Below are 22886 nucleotides of genomic sequence, written 5' to 3'. Positions count from 1 at the left end.
GGTTTGCTAGGCAAAGATGGATGGAGGTTAAAGGTTTATATGGTTCAATTCGTTTTGAACATTCCTTTAGAGAGGAAAACTTTGCAGCTGATGCAATGGAAAAACGTGGTTGCTTATTAGAGGATGGGGTTGGTTTTCACTTTGAAGGTCGCCCAGTTTTCTTAAGTTCAATTGAATCTCCAAATGTAATTTATTATCGTTTTAAATAGGTTTTAGGAGTTTTTGGGGTCACTCTGATCTCTTTTCTCCTATTTCTATCTTGTAAATATCTTTTTTATCAATATAATTTCTTGACTTAGCAAAAAAAAAATCCAATGGTCTTAGGCGCAATCTAAGCCATCCAAACATGCTGGCGAAGTTGGATGGTCGTGATTGTGTTTAAGACACTAGTGGAACTTCCGCAACCTTTAAAAGCATCACGCCAGCCATGTTTGGAGCAAACGTTCATTGCTCCATGGCTTTGTCGTGAGAAAATCGATCGGGCAGGGATAGAGTGGGACCGCTAATGTGCGTGCTAACGCCTCCTCCAACTTTGATCTAAGTCGTCCAATCAGGCTAGTGAAGTTGGACGATCATGATCACTTTGAGATTGCCTTAAGCAGTCTTGCTCATTCGAGCTTCTTCCAAAGCAGCGTGGCCACCCTATTGGGTTGGCGTTTTTTCACGCTGAGAAGAGGAGTGTGATGTTCGACCGGTTAGGGTGCAAACAAGCCCGCTGGTGGTCATCACGGTGATAGCCTGCTCTTGCTAGGGTTCATCTAGGCTAGTTAAATCATGCGGTCAACCTGTGTGGCCGTAATTATTTCTGAGACTGATACGGTCAGTCCAGATTTCCCTTAGGAAATTAAATATGCTCAACCGGGCTAATATAACACACCGAGAGATATAGCCTATACGGGTATTTCGTGCATGCCTCATCATCGACACTTGGAGATTCGTGTTACTCTGCTGAGAGCAACACTCAGTCATCATGCCACACCAACAATGAGAGTTCTGCGGGAAAGCACATGCAATACTAGGCAAATCATACATTATAAATGCTAAAAATTCACAGGGTATTCGAGATTGTTGCTACATGCTCCAACCTGGATGAATTTTGTATAGTTAGTTCACAGAAATATTTGGGATTGTGCCACATGCTCCACTCTAGGTGAATTAATTAAAGCGAAGAGGTACTCATCACTTATCAAATAGCTTTATCCTCTGCAGGATGTCAGCAAATAAAATTTGGCTTTACAATTTTAGCCTTTGAACCAAAACTCCACCATCAACATTAAGTCCCCTGCCTAGCACACAATGGTTACACTATTGTGGGGTAGGGATTAGATGGTGACATATAAAGATAAAACTTATGAGACAAAGTTAGATGTTACCAGGAGAGATGGGTCGTCCTGTCTTTGGAGTTCAAGAGGAATCCAGGTGAGCGTTGAAGCAGCTTCTGAAGCGAACGTGGAGACGGATCTTTGAGAGAGCGTTGAAGCAACTTCTGAAGCGAACGTGGAGGCGGCTCCTGGAGAGAGCGTTGAAGCAGCTTATTCTTCAGTTTGGTTTTCCCTTTACATGCTTCTTGATTGACCATCTCTTGTGTTGAAGAAGTCCTTGACTGATGGCGAAGGAATCTCGTGCTGAGCCTCAGTCCCCAAGCATGACTTATATGGTTCTATCTCTGTCCATGGTGGTTATTTCTATGGTGAAGATCGGGCACTGGTATCCACAAACGATGGTTCTCAGCTGTAGCTGTGATCATAAAAGACTGGAAGGAAGAGGCGTGACAGCTCCGGGTTCGAACTTGGCGGTCATCATATAGTGGTAGAGCTTGTCTCGTCATTAGAGGGAGAAGCTAATGATGAAACCAATAGCTTCCTTCATGTTGCCTCATGAAACGGAAAAGAGAGAGACAGTCCCCTTCCCATGAGTATTTACTGAGCCTTCGACTTGATAGATGTTGTCACGCTGGGTTCATGAGGCCGTCTTTATGTCTGCGTTGCGTTTCATAGACGTTCAGGAATATCACTGGCCTTCGACAATACATCTGCTCTCTTGAGTATATCCTCTTCTTTAGACATCTTGGAATGATAGCGTGCTTGCATCTCTCTAAATTCACCATATTTGAGATGGGCAGTGTTAAGCAGTCCCCAGTCATACTCCTTTACCATTATCATCTTTGGATCGTGTCTTTGAGGAATAGGGAAGTTCTCTCATGCGAATGACGTAACTAATAGGTTCTGCAAATATGATGAAGCTCTTGACATGGAGAATCTGTATGTACCTCTTAAGTCCCAGGTGCAATCTCCTTTGGTAATGCAACTACTTCTTCTACGGGAGACGAAATTCTGAAAGTGTCCCTTATTGATGTTGTTGTCTTCGAGCCAGACGTAGAATATCTTGGACGTTGTTTCATCACTGTGGCAACCGTGCATGTGGTACTGGAGTTGGAGTTGGCGATTTTGGACGCGCAGGATGTTATATCTCGGTGGTTTTCCTCTTGCTGCTTCAGCGAAACTGCTTGCAGAAGGCCGAAGGTTGTATTTCCTCTTGGTGAGATGTATGCGAACATCATGAAGCTCTTCATTACTGACAGGATCGTTCTTTCTAGCAGGGAAGGTGCTGTCGCAACTGGGTGTTTAACAGCTTCACATATGTCTGAAAGTGCGGGTTCTTCGACAAAGCACGATTGAAAGGTACCATCCTATCGATGCACTATTACACCACTTGTTGTTAAGTCACATTTGGATCGTGACCCTCCGTTGCCTGAATCCGGGAGCTATTGACATAATCATTTGGATGTTCGTTGTTTCGCTGAAGCATTCCTCTTAAGTCTGTCAGAGTGATTCACCCAAGCTGCGGATTCTTTCTCGACATGATGATGCGGACATCGTTATCTTCTCGAGGATGCTCCCTTGAGGTGTCGGCTCCAGTAGATCTGAAGATGTCCCAGGCTCGCTCTTCTTCCGGGCTGACATAATAGGCGAAACCTTTATGATGATTTGGAGATGACAATATTCGTTGAATCTTCCAAAACGCATCCTGTTGTAGTGTGGTCCATGCAAAGATTGCTACTTTCTTCAGCAAGGGAGTGAATGAAGCAACAAGATGGGCCAAACTAGGTATAAAACGTCGAATGTAGTTCACATTTCCCATGAAGCTTTGGAGCTCCTTCACAGTTCGCGGCAGCGGCATCGTGAGGATAGCTTGAGTCTTGGATGGGTCCACCTTGATCCCCTCAGCAGTTACCTGTAACCCCAGAAACTTGCAAACTCCGAAAGCGCATTTCAAAGGATTCATCTTCAATTTATATTCACGGCACCTTTCGAACACTTGTCGTAGGACTCCTGTGTGATCCGCCCGAGCTTTCGATTTGACGACTATATCATCTACATAGTCTTCGACTTGCTTATGAATCATGGCGTGGAAGATTACCGTCATAGCGCGTTGATACGTTCCACCGGAATTCTTGAAACCAAATGGCATTACAGTATAATAAAAATTTCCAAGAGGAGTTCGAAAAGCTGTCTTACTTGCGTCATGCTCGTACATCCTTATCTGATTGTACCCGCTATATCCATCCATGAAAGAGAACATGCCTTGTCCGCTGGTGGCATCTAATAACATGTCAATGCTAGGTAGAGGAAAATCGTCTTTTGGGCAGCATCTGTTCAAGTCTCTGAAATCTACGCAGCACCTGATTTGTCCGTTTTTCTTTTTCACCGGAAATACATTAGCCAACCAGGTCGGATGATGGATAGGCTTAATGAAGCCAGTAGCTAGAAGCTTCTGAATCTCAGTCTTGATTTGCTCTTCTACCTCGTGCCTGAACTGTCTCGGAGATTGCTTGATCGGCTTGGATCCAGGTATGACATGTAGATGATGGGTGACCAATTTTTCGTTTAGACCAGGCATTTCTTCATACGTCCAAGCGAATATGTCCTGGTATTCTTTAAGAAGTTGCACGAGCTCCGTGTGTTCATCCGTGGACAAGGTTGAGCTGATGGAGATAGGCCTGGGAGATTCTTCATTCCCGATATTAACGATTTCGAGCTTATCGGTCGTGGAGCTGGTGTCATCCTGCAGTTGTCGTGGAGCATCCAACACCTCTTCTTGTGGCTCGTCGTTGTTGTAGCATTCCATTGGCCGGAGAGACTGGGTAACAGTCTCCCCTGCTAATTGCTAACAACGGTGTAGGTAGACGGTTTACCCTTTCTGATCACGACTTGCCATAAAAGTTCGCTCCCTCTTAGTGTGAACGAGGGAATGCCTTGTCAGCAAAGATCCATCGTGGGGTTTAGCCCTCAATGATGCAAGTCGGTCCTCCTCTTGGATCGACGCCCACGTGGGGAGTGGGATGCAATGAACTCTGTCTGCTTCTTCCCGCGGAGCTTCTCTTGGTTCAAATAATTCCACTCCACATATCGGTGTGTAAGGAGACAACGATGCAGGAATACGAACGAATTCTTTATTCAGCATAGTTTTCAGGCACTGGTGATACGTCGAAGGGACAAGCCTATTGTCATGGATCCACGGTCTCCCCAGTATCATATGGAAGTCCGGGTCCTTCTCTATGACTTCAAATTTCACCTTTGACTGAACGGGACCTACAGATAAACTCAAATTGACATACTCGTACGTGTTGGTTTGGTTTCCTTCGAAGTATGTCATCGTGGTAGGCCTCCGTACGATCTTGCCTGGGCGAACCTTGGTCGTCCTGAGAGTCTTGAGAGTAATCACATTCGAAGACGCTCCCGTGTCGATGAGAGCCCTCTTGAACTCCGAGTCCTTGATGCGTGCAGTAACATGTAGGGCCCGGTTGTGACCTTCCTCTGCCATCATGTCTTCTTCTGTAAATGTAACATTATTCACAGACATTTCTGATGTTTTTGAGGTTTCTGGGCGCAAAGTAGTTAAATGCACGTCTAGGGCTATCTGGTTGATTGCAGCAAATGTCTCCTCCCGCTGGTCCTTTGAAAGATGTAAAAGTTTGCGTAAAATTTCCACTAGAGAAGCCGCTTCCTGATCCACCGGCCTCTGGTTCATAGTGAAGCTATTGACCTGAGGAGGATCGTTGCAAGGACAGTCCCCAGTGTAGAAATCTCGGTTACAGGAAAACCGCTCATATCTGACGTCATATTGATGAGGAGATCGAGTATGCCATTTATTGCTTCTTTGATCAGGTCCATGTTCTTTGCACGAACCTCCTGCACTCGTGCCAACTCGATCAATGTTGGGATTCTTCCAGCCGCGCCGTCAGACATACCGTTGGAAAGAGGAGCATCTTCGTTGGAGGAACTCCGACCGAGATCTGAAGTTTTTGGGGAAGTCCTAAGACCAACCATTTTGAAATCAGCCAAATGACATTGGGTATTGAAGAAATTGACTTCACAACCGAGAGATTAATCTCCCACTGTGGTCGCCAATTGTTTATGGGTGAAAACTGTTTCTGCGGTTTTTGGTAAATTTGGGTGTGTAGATGAGAAACGAATCTAAACCCTAAACAAATGCACTGCACGGAGTGCTTTCTGATTCAAGAGATCAATCTATACAATTCTGGCCTAAATCAAGAAATGGCCGTTCCAGAGTTGCTTCGGTCACAAAGTGAAGGAGATGGGGTTGATCTTAGGTAGGGAAGCGAAGAAGGTGTTGAGATTGTTAAGGTGTTGGTTGTTTATGACTTGTATCAGAAAGAGGAACTGGCTTGCAATGATGTAAGCTATCAGTTCTGGTGTTTTCTGGATACGGATGACAACACTTGGTTTTTTGTGCTTGTCTCTGTGTGTTGTTTGGAAATAGGTGATGAACCTATTTATACAAGTCATAAAGTACAAACCTAGTCTCTCGTAGGAAGTGGAGCGATGAAGTAGTGGGGTCGTGTGTTAGTGATTGCACGATCACATCTTGTCCCACTTCTCCTATCATCGCTAACTGTCCATGTCTTCCTGACACGTTCTTGTAAGGGCGCATTACACGCTGCACGCTGTAAACCGCCAGACCAATACCATAGTAAGTATCCCCCAGTTTGTGACATGCTTGATGTCTCGAATGAGTGGATCGTGGGACCCACAGCGAGTAGCATACGATGCTAAGTTAAATAACTGAGTTATTTAGGAAATCGATATTCATGAAATATCGTGTATACTCTATGCATGTAATGCATCGAATATAATCAATGTGTATGAAGCATCGTTGTTTTAAGGCTTAACGGAGTAAGTCGCGGATTGAGCGTCTTAAAACAGATGCATGCTTAGTTATCTTCGAATGATAGTTTGGAGGCTGCACAGGCAAGCCCTCCCTTGGCCGATCTCATGATGTGGTAGAGTGACGGATGGTAATCACCACGACATCTTATTGGCCATTTAACTCCTAGCCTGGGCTGCCTAACCAAGCTGGTAGAGTTGGACGGAAGAGATAATATATGACGCTCATCTGCGACCGTTGATGAAGTTTTTTGGGTTTTGAAGAGGTGCGCAAGCATCATTCTTCAGCTTGGTCGAAACCAAGCATGGGCGGCGTTTTTGGAAGGACCGACCGGGCATGCGTGTAGACGGCTTGCCGGTGTACTTGTCCGTACCACACTTCCTCATGAAGGTGCGATCTAGGCCACTCAATTTGACCGGTAAAGAGGAGTGGCCGAGATCAAATTTCGACAGGAATCCTATGCCGCAAAGGATTCTTAAAGGAGCGTGGCATGCCACCTTCAAGGCACACGAATCGAGGCATACGACCATGGTTTGTCTTGGTCGGTCGTACATAGAGATAGACGGGCCCACAGTGATCACGTTGATACTCTTTGGACTTCCTTAGTCTATTCCTGCACCCTTCATCCAAGCTGGCGAAGATGGACGCTCGTGATTGATTAACCACACATGTAACATGCCACAAACCCTAACTAGGGTTTTAAATTAGTCACGCACGCATAGTTTTGGCTAATTGGTTTTGCAGGTTAGGCTTCTCCTTTGGAGAGGTCGATCATGAGGGGACCACGTTGGGCCGACAGTGAACGTGTGTGCACTTCTCCAATGGTCTTAGGCAAAATCTAAGCCATCCAAACATGCTGGCGAAGTTGGATGGTTGTGATTATTTTAAGACACTAGTGGAACTTCCGCGACCTTTAAAAGCATCACGCCAACCATGTTTGGAGCAAACGTTCATTACTCCATGGCTTTGTCGTGAGAAAACCGATCGGGCAGGGATAAAGTGGGCCCGCTAATGTGCGTGCTAGAGCCTCCTCCATCTTTCATGGTGCGATCTAAGCCGTCCAATTAGGCTAGTGAAGTTGGACGATCATGATCACTTTTAGACTTCCTTAAGCAGTCTTGCTCATTCGAGCTTCTTCCAAAGCAGCGTGACCACCCTATTTTGGGTTGGCGTTTTGGCACGCTGAGAAGAGGAGTGTGATGTTCGACCGTCTAGGGCGCAAACAAGCCCGCTGGTGGTCATCACGGTGATAGCCTGCTCCTGCTAGGGTTCGTATAGGCTAGTTAAATCATGCGGTCAACCTGCGTGGCCGTGATTATTTCTGAGACTGATACGGTCAGTCCAGATTTCCCTTAGAAAATTAAATATGCTCAATCGGGCTAATATAACACAGCGAGAGATATAGCCTATACGGGTATTTCGTGCAGGCCTCATCATCGACACTTGGAGATTCGTGTTACTCTGCTGAGAGCAACACTCAGTCATCATGGCGCACCAACAATGAGAGTTCTGCGGGAACAACACAAAAAATACTAGGCAAATCATGCATTATAAATAATGCTAAGAATTCACAGGGTATTCGGGATTGTTTCCACATGCTCCAACCTGGGTGAATTTTGTATATTTAATTCACAGAAATATTTGGGATTGTTTCCACATGTTCCATTCTATGTGAATTAATTAAAGCGAAGAGGTACTCATCACTTATCAAATAGATTTATCCTCTGCAGGATGTCAGCGCATAAAATTTGGCTTTACAATTTTAGCCTTTGAACCAAAAATCCACCATCAACAGCCGCGTCGATTAAGATTATTGTGAGGTGATTGATAATACTAGGTTGTTCTTCGGGGATATAAGTCCGGGTTATCAATTAGTTCATGTTCACCTTGATTTATCAAAAGACGAACAAAAGTTGTAGGTTTATCTGTGGGAGACAGATTTATCTATTCTGTAGACTTTTCTGTGTGATACAGATTTGTTTATTAAAATCTTCGACTTTGGGTCGTAGCAACTCTTAGTTGTGGGTGAATCAGCTAAGGGAATCAATTGCTTAGTATCCTGCTGGGATCAGAGACATAAGGAGCGCAACTGTACCTTGAATCAGTGTGAGATTGATTGAGCTTCAACTACATCCAGATCAAAGTTAGTTTGTAGTAGGCTAGTGTTGTAGCGGCTTAATACAGTGTGGTGTTCAATCTGGACTAGGTCCCGTGGTTTTTCTGCATTTGCGGTTTCCTCGTTAACGAAATTCTGTGTCTGTGTTACGCATTATATTTTGTTATATAATTGAAATATCACAGGTTGTGCGTTTGAATCAATCAATTGGAAATCCGACCTTTGGTTGTTGATTGAAATTGATTGATCCTTGAACATTGGTCTTGATACCGTTTAAGTGATTTCTCTTGTATTCAATTTGACTCGCAGATTTCTATTTGCTTGAGTAAGAATTGAATCGAGAAAGAGAGATATAACTCTTTGATATACTTTATTAAGATTGAGTCTTATTGATTCTCTTGAAAGTATATTGGAGTTTGTCCATACAGATTACTAAGCGAAATATTGGGTGTGGTTGTTGTACCCCCGCTTTTTCACAATCCACACCAATTACTGAATAATCTAAACAATTTTCGTTCTCTAATCAACACATAAACTGCTCAATAAACCAAATCCATTATGAAACCTAACAGATCACTAGATACAAACCAATTCACAGATCACAATCAAACATATCCCAGATTCCAAAATTAGATTTATACTACTGTAGCTAGTAGATCTAACGCAATAATCACCTTAATTCAGTAAGAACCTCCGAAAACAAACTATTATAACATATAAAAAATCGATCAATGAAGAAAATAGACTGAAAATGTTAAAACCCTACAGAAAAATTAAACAAAGACTTAATTAAGAATCTCACCATTTTTGGGGATGTTAGAAAGGATCAATCGAAGGAGATAAAGAGGAATAAATCTATGGCATAAAATCTTGCGTGCAGAAACTAATCAATCGATCAAACACCTTGCAAGAATCTTCATCGCCAATCGTCAATCGCCAGAGCTCTCCTGACCGAGAGAGAAAATGAAATAATAAATGAATCGGGATTTGGTTCTGTTATGAATATTAAAGGTTCTTTTCGGTATTTTTGGAATTAGCACACGTGTGGTTGGACCTGTGGATAAATCTTTGGGTCCAAATTTTTAATTTTTTATAATAATGGACCTCCGGTTAATAAGTTCTTATGGGCGGAACTGCCATTAACCAGATCTATAATATTAGTACCTTGGTAATTCCTACCATCAACATTATTAGAAACCCTTCTCAAAAGTTTATGGTAGAAAGTCTCAATTCAGTCGCTGGGAAAGAAAAGAGGTAGGGCTTCTTTGTTTTGGTAAACCTAAGAGAAACTAAAAGAAGAAAGGAGAACAAGAAGCTTGGCACCGTACTTTGTCTACGTTTTTATAGTCGAGCTACAACCAGGTAGGTTCTCTATCACTTGTAGTTGTCTATAGTTTAATCTAATGGAGTTTGATGATCTTGACATATTTAACAAACTAGTTATGCAAATAATCCTTGGATTACCGCTCTTTTGTTTCAGACGTTTTAGGACTTTATCTTTACTTTTTGATGTATTCTCGTGTGTACTGTGTAACTTTTCTTCTTTATGTATTCTGGTAGTAGAACTTGTGTACTTAATCTTCTGTGGATCTAAGTGTGGATCTAGTTTCATATGTTTCTATATAGATTAGTACCTTGTGGAGTAAGAGGAAGGGTTATCTCGAAGTGTATCCTCAGGACTAAGAAAATCCAAACTAGTCCAAGTGAGTGTCCTCTTTTGACCATGTTCAAGTTATTGATGATATATTTAAGGATATAGGGAGAAAGGTAGCAGTGGAACCAGAAAATTGTAGACCATGTGGTATTAAACTGATCACCATATGGGTTGAAGTGGATCTTAATAAACCACTAAAGAGAGGAGGATGGTTATACGCAGCTAGATCTAACAAAATGCACTGGGAAAAGTATCACTTCGAAAACAGCCGCGTAAAATTTGTAAGGAATGCTTTGTAGACCATAATCTCTCAACCTGTGAAGAATTTGCAAAACAGTTAAAAATTGTGGCCTATACTCCAGAGGAATTTTATCAGTGGTGCCAAAATTATCGGGTGGTCAGGCGCTCATGCAGCCCTAGCTGAAGAAGATAGGTGCCTTAATAAGAATCGTGCCTTATATTCATCATGTGAACCAAATAATCTACAAGAAGGAGAAGAATCTAGCAGCAGAAAGAGATCGAGAGATATGTATCCAGAATCTGATGAATCAGAGATTATTGTTTCTCATCAACCAAATCTCACCCATACCAACCCAATCTTCAATCTTCTGAAACTATGCCTTTGGTTTCTTCTGAGATGAATCACCCTGATTTTATAAGATCTACTGCAAATCAGATTGTTGAGGATATGTAGAGATGCGCGACAGAGCTATTGATACACATGTTCTTGGAAAACTCAATAATGGAGCACAAGAGGGATCTGCAAACATGGTATTTTTCTACAAACTTTTCTCAAATTTAATTTCTAGAGTTTTCAAAATTAGGGTTCTCCATTTTTCGATCTCTAAGTATCTTCGTAATTCGCTGTGTTTTTACTTTAATTTGAAACTCATCAACATCACCTTGATCATTTCTCAATAATTATCTCATCATCTGTTTAAAACATCTCGACTGAATACTACACCCTTTGTTAGTTGTTGTCTGGGTGCTTGGTGCAATTATTCTACTGGTGATTCCTTCCTGTCTCACGTGTTGTTGTCTCATACGTTTAGATTCATTGTTATTTCTTGCTTCTTTGATACACTAGTGGAAAAAAAATTTGTGGCTTGTAGTAAATTGTTTTGCTCTATTGCTCTCTTTGTGACTTGTTCTCTGTCTAAAACTAGGACAATTTTACTAGTAAAAATTGAGTTCTACCAATTAGATAACCTTCATAGCCACATTACCATGAAAATTTTATCTTGGAATGCTAAGGCTTCGGTAACAATACCACTAGGAACCACCTTAAAGACTTAATTAGGTCTGATGACCCCGACTTGATCTTTCTTTGCGGAACCAAAAATAAATTGAACAAAATGAAAAAGTATATAGCTAGATATGGCTATATGAATGCTGTTTTTCTTGAACCAAATGGTAAGTCAGGTGGGCTTTGTCTTATGTGGAAAGATGGTATTGACATCCAAATTATCGACATGCAATTTAACATGATAAATTGTATTGTCACTTTGGATGCTAGAGTATCTCCCTATTTGCTATCTTGCTTGTATGGTGCTGTCAATCTCATTGATAGAAACCAACAATGGTCTCACCTAAGCAATATTAGTCATAACTACAGAACTTCTTGGGTCATCTTAGGGGACTTCAATTTCATTCTTAATAATGATGAGAAAGAAGGAGGTATTCCTTTAACTCAAAATCAATTGGATGTGAACAATTATCTCCTTCAGTTTGCTGGTTTGCATAGTATGGATTATATAGGAAATCCGTATACCTGGTCAAATAATAGGGCTAATGATGATCTGATTCTTTCTAGGCTTGATAGAGCTGCTACTACTTTAAAATTAATGTCAGATTTTCCTACTGCTGGTCTGTACCATCTAATTCCAATGGGTAGTGACCACTGCCCCATAATGCTAGCTACTTCTAGAGTAGAAAATGCTACTAAAAAACCATTCAGGGTTAACAGCTCTTGGTTCAGGGATAACTCGTGCTTCGATGAACAACTGGCTTGTTAGTTGTAGTGGGTCTAAAGCATTTAGATTTACTAAAAGTCCGCATGGCACAAAAATAGCTCTTAGGGATTGGAATTACCGACACTTTGGCAATATTAGCACTCAAATCAATAAGATTAAAGCACAAATTAGTGCCATTTCGGTAGCTGGAAACCAGGACAGTAACTCTAGACTTCAAGAATTAATTGCTACTCTTAGCCATTGGTATGATATAGAGGAAGATTTCTAGAAACAGAGAGGTAAAGAAGACTCTATAAGATTTGGAGATAGGAACACGGCGTACTTCCACAACAAAGCCAAGTTTAGGAAAAGAAGAACTCAGATTGACTCGTTACAAAATAACCTAGGCATATGGCTTAGTGATAGGCAAGACATAGCTAAGGAACTGCTCCATCATTTTTCGAGCATGAGTAAATCTTCTAGACCTCCTTCTCCTGATTCTTACTTGAATTGCATTCATCCCTGTATTTCTCGTGAAGATAACTTAATGTTAACTGGTGTGCCTTCTTCTGATGAGATTAGAAATATTGTCTTTGATATGCAACCGTGGACAACACCAGGACCTGACGGTTTTCCCCCTGGTTTTTACCAAAAAATGTGGTCAAATGTTGGTCCTGATGTTGTCAACACGGTTCAGGCCTTCTTCCATTCAAAATTTTTGCTTAAACAATTGAATCATAATTTCATAACGCTTATCCCTAAAACAAATTGTCCAAAAAAATCGGTTGACTTCGGGCCAATCAGCCTTTGTAATGTAATTTACAAAATAATTTCGAAGTTGCTTGCTGGTAGACTTAAAATGGTCTTGGATAAAATCATCGCGCTGTCGCAAACTGCTTTTATCAAAGGTAGATTAATTACGGATAATATTTTTATTGCGCATGAAATGATTGATTCTATGAAAAACTGTAAAGCTATGGATGGTAGTACGGCCATAAAACTCGATATGTCTAAGGCTTTTGATAGAATAGAATGGTTTTTTTTATTGCACGTTTTATCTCAGCTTGGGTTTTCTAACGACTGGTGCAAGTTGATTGAACAATGTATCACTACTGTGACTACATCCATCCTTTTAAACGGTTCACCAGGTGAGATCTATTCCCCTCAAAGAGGTCTCCTTATCTCTTTATTCTCTGTATGAAAGCACTGTCTAGGTCTATGTCCGCTGCTGAAATGAATAATCAGATACATGGTGTCAAGGTAACAACTTCTGGCCCTTCTATTTCTTACTTATTTTTTGATGACGACTGTCTTATATTCATTAGAGATAGAACTAGAGAAGCAAGACAGCTTGCTAATATCATAGAACAATTTGGTAAATTCTCGGGGCAAGCAATAAACTGCGAAAAATCAGCTCTAACACTCAGTCCTAAGGTTCCAGGTCATGTTAAAAATGAAATATCTAATATTCTCCAGATTAAGAGAATGGCCCTCCAAGAAAAATACTTAGGTGTTCCATTATTACTTCAAACTAGCAAAACAGAGTCCTTTAAACCTCTTCTAGATAAGTTTAAGGATAGGCTAGATGTTTGGAAACCAAAATTTCTGAATGGTCCTGGTAGGAAAATTATGAATCAAAGTGTCTTAGGGGCTCTTTCCACTCATCATATGTCCGTCTTTCCCATGCCAAAACAATTGATGGATAAAATGGATGCTATCCAACGAGATTTTTGGTGGGGTAAAGAGGAGAACAAGGGTTTTTACTTTAAAGGATGGAGTGATATTAATCTCCCAAAAGACCTATGTGGTATGAATATAAAGAAAAGTGATATTTTTAATCAAGCTCTCCTTGCTAAACTAGCATGGAGAATGATAAACCAACCATCTGATTCTTGGGTTCAAATTCTTGAATCCAGATATTTTGTCAATGCTAACTTTATTACTGATATTGTTAGTAAACAGGGGTCTTGGATTTGGAATGGGATTTGCAGAGGGCTTGGCATCGTTAGAAAACATTCAATTATATTTGGGAAATTGGTACCGGTAAGTCTATCTCTATCTGGAAAGACATCTGGATTCCAGGTAGAGATAGTCCCCCCTCTTCCCATTATTATTCTGCTAGTTACAAGACAGTAGATCAGCTTATTGACCATACCACCAAAACTTGGAAGACCGAAATTCTAGAATGTCTCTTTGATTCTGATACTGTTAGGCAAATTGAAAGTATTAGAATTCCTCTATTTGGTGAGGACAAATTTAGGTGGAAACATACTAGGAATGGCGAATTCAGTGTTAAAAGTGCTTATAGAGCCATCCTTGATGATCGTTTGGAATTGTAACTCAAATATAGATTGGAAATACTTTTGGAATTGTAATCTCCCTCCTAGGGTCAAACATTTTTTGTGGAAATGTATTCATGGGTGTCTGGCCACTGGGGACAGGCTATCTAGGTTCACAAAACACAAAAACAATGTTTGTATCTTTTGTGGTAATCACCCTGAGAGAATGCAGCACCTTATTGTTGATTGTATGGTATCTAAAAGAATATGGCAGGTGGTCTCTCCTACTAGCCCAGTTCTTAACTCTGCCTTTAATTTCCATAACTGGCTACTTGGATTTTTCAGCACCTCAAATAATATACATGGTTGCTCTCTGCTGGAAAATATAACCTTTGTTGCTTGGCATATTTGGAAAAGTAGATGCAAAAATGTCTTTGAAAACTTGCAGGTTAATGTGGATGGAGTGACTAGTCAGATATATAGCCATGTCAATGACAGACACCATATACAGCAAACAACAAATGTTGATCGTTGTATGACATTGCAAACAAACATCAACCACTTTTGGAAACCACATGTTCAATCAATTCTGAAAATAAATTTTGATGCCTCATTTATTAACAGATCATCTCCAGCTGGCATAGGACTAATTGCTCGGAACAATGCAGGTGCTTGTACTGGAGCCAAAGGGTGCAGAAAGTTAACTACAGAGCCAGAACAAGCTGAAGCGGCAGCGTTTCTTGAGGCAGTCACTTGGGCTAAGGAGAAAAGGCTAACAAAAGTAATTTTTGAAGGAGATTGTTCAAATGTCATCAATGCTGTGAATGGGAACTTCTCAGCAGTTAAGTGGACAAACTTAAATTTTATTTCAGATGCATTAGTTTTTCTTAAACAATTTAGGTTTTGGTCTTGTGTTTACTCTCATAGAGACACAAATAATGTAGCTGATGTGATCAGCAAGTATGCTAGGACTTCACCAATCGGTCAATAATGGGATCTAAATCTTCCACTATGGTTGAGCAATGCCATTCAAATGGATCTGAACAACTTGTAAAAGTCCTTTTTATTAATGAATTTCTTTTTCTATTAAAAAAAATAAGAATGTCCTCTTTTGAAAATTAAACGATCAAGTCATTATTAGTTGGAATTTCTTAAAACTAGCGCCAGTAATGTGTAGTATACATAAGATTATTGGTATATAATTAGTATATAATTAATTTATGGATGACTGCCTGATTATTAGAAATCAGAATGTAAATTTGTTTCATCGTTTTTGATTGTTCTGTACTTGAATTTATTAATATACCAAGGTGCTAGTAGCTGACAGTGGACGGTACATGGGAAATGTTAATGGTAAGATTTGGCTTCTAGCTGGAAGGAGCCATGGGGAATTGGTGGAGTATGTGTGTCCGATAGCACGGTGACTGGATTAGTAATTAATCTTTTTTGTGATTTGTTTGTTGCGGTAATGTATGCAAAGATAAGAGTCATGTTATTAGGAGGCAGAAAATGGATTGAGGAGGGAAAGATTATGAGGAGGGAACCAAAATTTGAGGGGAGGGATTGACCGTTTCAAAAAATGTAAAATTATCTGTTGTGCCCTTGAACTTAACTAGGGTTAAAATTCATAATCAAGCAATCAAGTGAGAACATAGATCTTAACGCTCTTTTAACATTTTTTTCTCTGCACTCCCTTCCATGAAGAAAAAACAAGTAACCATTACATTCACCACATACTACTTTTTGCATTTCAATGGTGGTCATTAACTTTGGTAGATGCTAATCTTCTGTGGTATAATCAAATTCCCAATCGTTTAGTTCATGCAAGAATATGAAGGTCAAGGTCTCAAATGTAGTGTCTTGTTTCTCTCTCTTTCAACCTGCTTCTCTTTCTCGACCAACCCTTGTATTTATAGGCCAAGGTCGACATACAACATAATTACAATGTTAATCACATTACATCAGTTTAGATGTTCCCTATCGGGCCTGTGTTGGCGCTCGCCCATCTTTTTGGTATGGCCGATAGAGTCTTGGTCTTTGACAGTTCTTCACCCGAGGCTGAGTCCTGATCATCTGGTTGAGACGATGTCGCCCTTCTTTCTTATTGTCCCATTGTTTGACCAGCTCCCTTTGTCTGACCGAGTGCTTTCTGATCGTCCGTCCGACTTGTCAAAGGATAAGGGTCACGTCCCATCCGGCAACTATAGGGCCATCACGTCCGACCCACGTGACACCTCGTTCTTTGCGCTATTTGGTTCTATCCTGTGCTTCGCCGCTCTTTCCTCTTCGGTGTATCATAGCTTAAAATCTTGCCACATAGCCCTGTGGATTATCTACACCTACATTTATGCCCCTTCTTTCGCTCGTGTGCTTGGCACGAGGGAAAGAAAAACGTTCCATCTTCCCACGTCCTTGAGCATGCCGAGAATTCCTCCATGCAGTTCCCCACTAAACATCCCATTATGACTTGTAACCGCTGTTGTCGGTCAAGACACTTCATCCTATAAATATCTCCCTTTATGTTCTCTTTCCTCTATTCGCCATTTTCAGAGAAACCAAGCGCTGTTATTTCTTCTTCTTCACCTTCCTTCCTTGCCGACGCCATTAACTCCGGTGACCCTTTTATCTTCTCAGTCTTCATCTTCGCTGTTTCTGTTGGTGAGGTTTGGGACAGTCGTGGTTGGTTCTTCTTTTTACTTCTCTCTCCATCAAAGTTCATATCTCTCCGTTTGCTTTCTGCCATGGCTACTTCTTCTCCGTCAATGACTGAAAAAAGGTGCGTGAGTGATACCTTCTCCGAGGGCGATGTTGTTTCTCTTGATTCCTTATTTTGGCTTGAGAGTCCTTCCCATCACGATTATCGTGCTATAAATTCCCTTTTTCCTGATGATTCTCCCTCTTTTTCATGTAGGGCTGATAAGAGAGTCTCCAAAGACGTGTTTGATGATGAGTTTATTGAACAGTTGAAGGAAGAATTCGGTCTTCAAAACTATGAAGTGACCCTAGTCTCGGGCCAAACGGGTGTGTTGAAGAAGACCGTTGTCGATAAGCTTGAGCAGTCGTCCGAGGCGGTCATCGTCACTCGTGGGCAGTTGGAACTTGGCCTTCGCTTTCCTCTATACAACCCTGCCAGCCCTTTCTACTATGAGGTATTGTCGCAACTTCATCTGTATAGGGACTTGACTCAGTGGAATGGCAACACTTTCCGTCTGATGAATGAGTGGAGAGACCGAGGCGAGGGTCATGGATCTACGGCCGATTGGTCGACCTATAAGCCTGGAGACGCTCCCGATTACACTTCTGCCAATTTTATCGTGAACTACCGGAGCGGGACAGCTACCAATGGCGACCTTGCTGGTTTTGCTGCTAGCCCTCACCGTCAGAAATCTATGCCCGAGTGACAGATTTATGCTAGATGATGATCCCCTTGGTAAAGGTTCCAACAAGGGTGATCGCCACACCAATGACCCATACTGGGACCGAGTTCCACTTCTTGTTCGCGACAAATTTTGCATGGTAGCTTTCCTCCTCATCAATTTCCTGTAGAGCCTTATCCATTCTGGGTGATTAACGATGATAAGGTTGCTTTCTTTCCACTTTCTTTGATTCATATTGTATCGGTTTGGGGTACTGATTACTTTCTTGTCGTAGGTTAATCCTCAGGGCGAGTCTACCAAATCGACTTCTATTTCCAAGAAGAGGAGTGCTGGCACAAGGGTCGAGGAGGATCAGGGGAAGGTAACAAACATATATCTTTTATTCTAAGTACATGTACTTGCCCCTGTTTTTTGCCTTCACATGTTCTGACGCTGAACCTTGTGCAGAAATTCCCTCGACGCGAGGATGAAGATGTTGGAGGGTCTGATACTCGTGGTAGTGAAAGTTTGGTTCCAAGGCGTAATCCTTCTCGGGGGAAGGTGGCGGCAAAAGGCGTGGTGTTGAAAAGCTCGGACGTTGTGATCGACATCCCCGATCAAGATGATGAGGACGATATATTCGGGGACGAGCAGCTGTTTGATGAGGATGCTGGTGGTCATAAGGAAGGGGAGGTTCCTATGGGAACTGCTATTGTGACTCCTATCGTGCAGCCTGGAGCTCAGGGGCCGACCCAAACATCGCTCCAAAAGCTTCCCCAGAAGGATGTTGGGTCTCCCTCGGGTGTTCAGACATCCTTTACCATATCGGTCCCTATGTGTGATTCTCTTGGCGCATTACACTCGGAGGAGTTCGGCTCCTATACTGATGAGTAGATGATTTTTGTCGTGCCCCTGTATCATGACATTGCGCCGGTCTTTGATAATCTGGTAAGTGGTTTGTTTGAACTCTTCCTTTTGATGTTATCGGGCCTTACTAATCTCGTCTTGGGATGGAATTTGTAGGCGTTGAATCGGTCGAGGTTGGAGGCTGCGCTCCGCCGACAAGAGATTAGGAAGTTGGAGGCTGCTCTTCAGCAGGAGAAGGAACGATCTCGTGATCTGGAGATCAAAATCGCCGATGCGCAAGGTATATTGTTTACATAGTTGTGTTGATTGAGTTCTTCGTGCCAATGTCCTGAGTCAATTATTGTTCTTCTAGCCGAAATATCTAGTATAGATCTAGACGCTTCTTCGGAGTATAGGATTATGAAGAGAAAATGGGATATCGAGAAAGATCTTGTGGAGAATATTCGACAACGAATTTCCAATAAGGATGGGAAGATAGACCGACAGGAGGCCGAGATCCAACAACTTCAAGAGGAATTGGACATATATCACCTGTTTGAGTATGTCCCGGAGGAGATAGATAACTTACGGGCTCGCTTGAGCATGTTTCAAAGACTTGCTGGTGATAAAACGTTACTAGCCGATAATCTGGAGAGTCAAAATGGTTCCCTTAGGCTTCAAAATCGAGATCTTCATGGAGATCGACGACGAATTTTGAGGGGAAAAGCTGTGGCCGAACAGTCCAACCGAGATCTTATTGAAAAGACCAAGGGTTTCGATAAGCTGTCCAGTGACCTAGAGTGGACCCAAGCCCAGTTATCGATGCTACAATTGTCCTATAATTGTCAGAGGGCCGAGTGGAGCGATCACAAGAAATATTTCCCTTCGAATGAATTCAATGAACAATACTATAATGAGTTAACTTTGAAGCTTTCTAAGGCCGAGGATGAGTTGTCCAAGTCTGTGGAGTCGTTAGAATCTGTGTTGTCAACCCTATCAGGTCTCTGGAGTGCATGCTGGGTGGCCTTAAGACCGAGTTAATTTGTTGTTTTTACTCCGTGTTCTGCTATATTCCGTGTTTAACATGCTTATAATGTTTTGTTGCAGCCGAGCAGGGTCGTGCTAAGGATATGGATTGAGATGTGCACAACCTCGGGCAAGAGGTGGAGCAGTGGAAGAAGGCTGAAGGAGAGACGAAGGTTAAGCTCCAAGCTGCCGAGTCGAGGTCCGAGCAGCTTTCTCAGAAGATTGTGGACGAGATAAACACTCATCAGAGCGAGCTTGCCGAGGCGATCAAGGCCGGTGTAAACGAGTACATCGCACAAAAGCGTCGCGAGGTTACTCAGAGGAAAGGAGGGGCCGGTGTTGTTCCACCCAGGAGTTGATCACGCCTTTTGTAGTGTTGCGCCACTAATTTTCCCTTTGTTGCGGGTTGTAATTCGTTTGAACACTTGTCCCATGCTTCTTTGAACAATTTCTTTAAATGGGGTGCTGCGTCGCCAAGCTTGTTTTTCCTTTTCTATTTTCCTTGACAATTTCAACCTTATCTTGTTGTTTATGTTACGCACCTGCATTTGATGTCACATGTATTGGTTATTAGTGCCTTTTCTGTCGAACACACTCAACAAGGAGGGTCATCGGGCCCGATGCCATGTCCCATCCGAGGTATCTCATCACTATCTTTTAGATTCAGTGGAAGGGTTATAGTCGCCCTAGGTCTAGGCCCGTAATCCCGAGTGGTTATCGATCAACCAACTCGGGCAAGTGGTCACGGCCACCTGCGATGGGGGTAACCTTTCAGATGTAAGTAGGTTACCTAGCTGAGAAGAAATCGTATCTTAACAACCTTTGGTATCTGGCTTCCAACCACCAGTACCCTTAGGCTACCTCGGCACTTGCACACTGCCGCCCCGAGTATCGAATAGCCAGTCGACTGTAAGTCACCTCGGCACTTCCACACTGGCTTTGCCCGAGTACGAATGACCATTCGAGTGTAAGTCACCTCGGCACTTCCTCACTGGATTTGCCCCGAGTACGAATGACCATTCGAGTGTAAGTCACCTCGGCACTTCCTCACTGGCTTTGCCCCGAGTACGAATGACCATTGGTCGCTCATGTCATATTTCCTACCCCTCGCGGTTTTAAAGAAATGAATGACAAGTATGTTTACCTGTTTCCCTCGAACCCCTCATGGGTAATAGAGTTTCAGATGTTGAGCGTTCCACGGTTTTAACTCGGGTTTGCCGTCTGGTTTGAGTAATCGATAAGCTCCCTCGCCAGCTTTAGACACGATTGTGTATGGTCCTCCCCACCTTGCCGCTAGTTTACCGCCCTTTTTTCACGTTCCCAATCGGCTAGATATTTCAACACTAACTCCCCGGTTGAAACTCTCTTGGTCGAACTCGTTTGTTGTATTCTCGTTGTAATCTCCTTTGGTAATTCTCCATTTTTTGCAACGCCATCTCCTTGTTTCCTCCAAGTCATCGAGCTTGGCCAATATTAGATCTGCCGATATGTTTTTGCCTCCAGGCTTCAGTTCTTGTGGTGGGTATCATTGCTTCAGTTGGTAGTATCGCTTCGGTTCCATAGGTCAGCATGAAAGGTGATAGCCCTGTTGCTTCCCTTCGAGTGGTTCGATAGGCCCATAAAACATTGTAGAGTTCTTCGCACCAATTACCATATTCTCCATCTAATTTTTTCTATATTGTCGGCGATAGTTTTGTTTGTGATCTCGGCCTGCCCATTACTTTGAGGGTATATGGGGGTAGCCTTGCTTTTTCTGATGTTGTAGGTGTTAAATAGTAGGTCGATGTTTTCTCCCTGGAGCTGTTTTCCATTATCCGAGACGATGGCCGCCGGTACTCCGAAACGACATATGATGTGCTCCCAAATGAACCTGAAGACGTCCTTGTCACGGATATGTCTCAGTGGTGCCGCCTCCACCCATTTAGTGAAGTAATCCGTCGCTACTATTAAGTATTTTCTCTGCCCCGATCCCACATGTAATGGTCCCACGATATCGATCCCCCACTTTGCGAAGGGCCAGGGGCTTACTACCGAGTTTAGAGTTACTGAAGGTGCATGTATCTTCTTACCAAACCGCTGGCATTCTTCGCAAGCTTGTGCCATTTGTTTTGCATCATCGTTCATATACGGCCAGAAGTATCCCATCGTTTTCGCTCTCGCTGACAGACTTCGTCCCGAGCTGTGATTTCCGGCTGCTCCATAGTGTAGTTCATTCAAGATTGTCTGGCCTTCTTCCTTACTTAAGCATCTTAAGAGTGGTCCCAGGTATGATTTCCTGTATAGGATTCCGTCTCTTAGCTCGTAAGCGGCCGATTTGCTTTTCACTTTGTTGATCTCGGGTCGCCCCTTGGGTAACTCGCCTGTCTCCAAGTACGAATGAATCGGCTTTCTCCAATCTCCGTCCGGATATCTGTCGGCCGTGTTGATAGCCACGTCGACGTGCACCTCGGGTGTCTCTGGTATAGATGGGGCGAGGAGTCTCATGACACGAATACCCTCCACACTTGGGTCTGTGAGCTGGGATGCAATATATGCCAATGCGTCCGAGTGTCGATTATCTTTTCTGCATATGTGGCGAAATTTGATGTTGGGGATCTGGTCGATATAGAATTGGGCGAGCTCCCAGTACTTCTGCAAAATCGGGTCGTGGATGGCGTATTTGCCTGTGATTTGTCGGATCACCAACTGCGAGTCGCTAGTTAGTCTTACATCTTGTAGGCCCATCTCGACGATTAATCTCAGGGCGTGAATCGCAGCTTCGTACTCGGTGACGTTGTTTGTCGCCTTAAATTCCAATCTAAACGAATGGACCATTTTTCGTCCCTTTGGTGTGGTAAAGACTATCCCAAGTCCCGATCCATCTTTGTTCGACGCTCCATCGACGAATACTTCCCAACGTGATGGGCTACTTGCTTCGAGTAAGTCGGCGGGTCTTCTCGATCTTCTTCCATTCCGGGTATGTCCTCGACCTCATCTTCGTCGCTTAGTGGAAAATCTGCCAAGAAATCTGCCACTACTTGTGCCTCACTGTGTCCTCATTTCGTAGAAAACATTGAACTGTTTAATTTGCGCCCCCCATTTGGAGATCCTTCCAGATCGGCCTGCATTGTCCAGTACCGCCTCAATAGGTGATTTTGTGAGCACGCGGATCCGATGGGCTTGGAAATACGTCCTTAGCTTCAGGGTGGCGAAAGCTAGCGCTAGAATCATCTGTTCCATCCTTGTATAATTTTTCTCGGCCGGACTTAATGTTTTGCTGATGAATAAACAGGCTTTTCCTCGCTCCTTCATTTCGAACTAAGACTGCACTAATAGCATATGAAGTTCTCCGAGGTATAATGTGAGGACCTCCGATGGCTCGGGTCTTTGTAATACTGGAAGACTTGCAAGATGTAGCTTAATATTCTGAAACGCCTCCTCACAGGCGTCCGTCCATTTGAATTTCTCTCCCTTTTTAAGAGTGCTAAA

The 22886-nt window shown here is 42.6% G+C and overlaps 1 long non-coding RNA gene across 1 annotated transcript; it reads left to right on the top strand.

Moving 5' to 3' along the window:
- The first annotated feature begins 10644 nt into the window (after window positions 1-10644).
- Window positions 10645-15320, top strand: LOC113299104. The gene is made up of 2 exons (XR_003334632.1): window positions 10645-10730; window positions 14859-15320. It is a non-coding gene; the product is annotated as an uncharacterized LOC113299104 (long non-coding RNA).
- Window positions 15321-22886: the final 7566 nt, after the last annotated feature.

Source organism: Papaver somniferum, chromosome 7 (genome assembly GCF_003573695.1).
Source record: "Papaver somniferum cultivar HN1 chromosome 7, ASM357369v1, whole genome shotgun sequence".
Lineage (NCBI taxonomy): Eukaryota > Viridiplantae > Streptophyta > Magnoliopsida > Ranunculales > Papaveraceae > Papaver > Papaver somniferum.
This window is presented reverse-complemented; position numbering and strand designations above follow the sequence as displayed.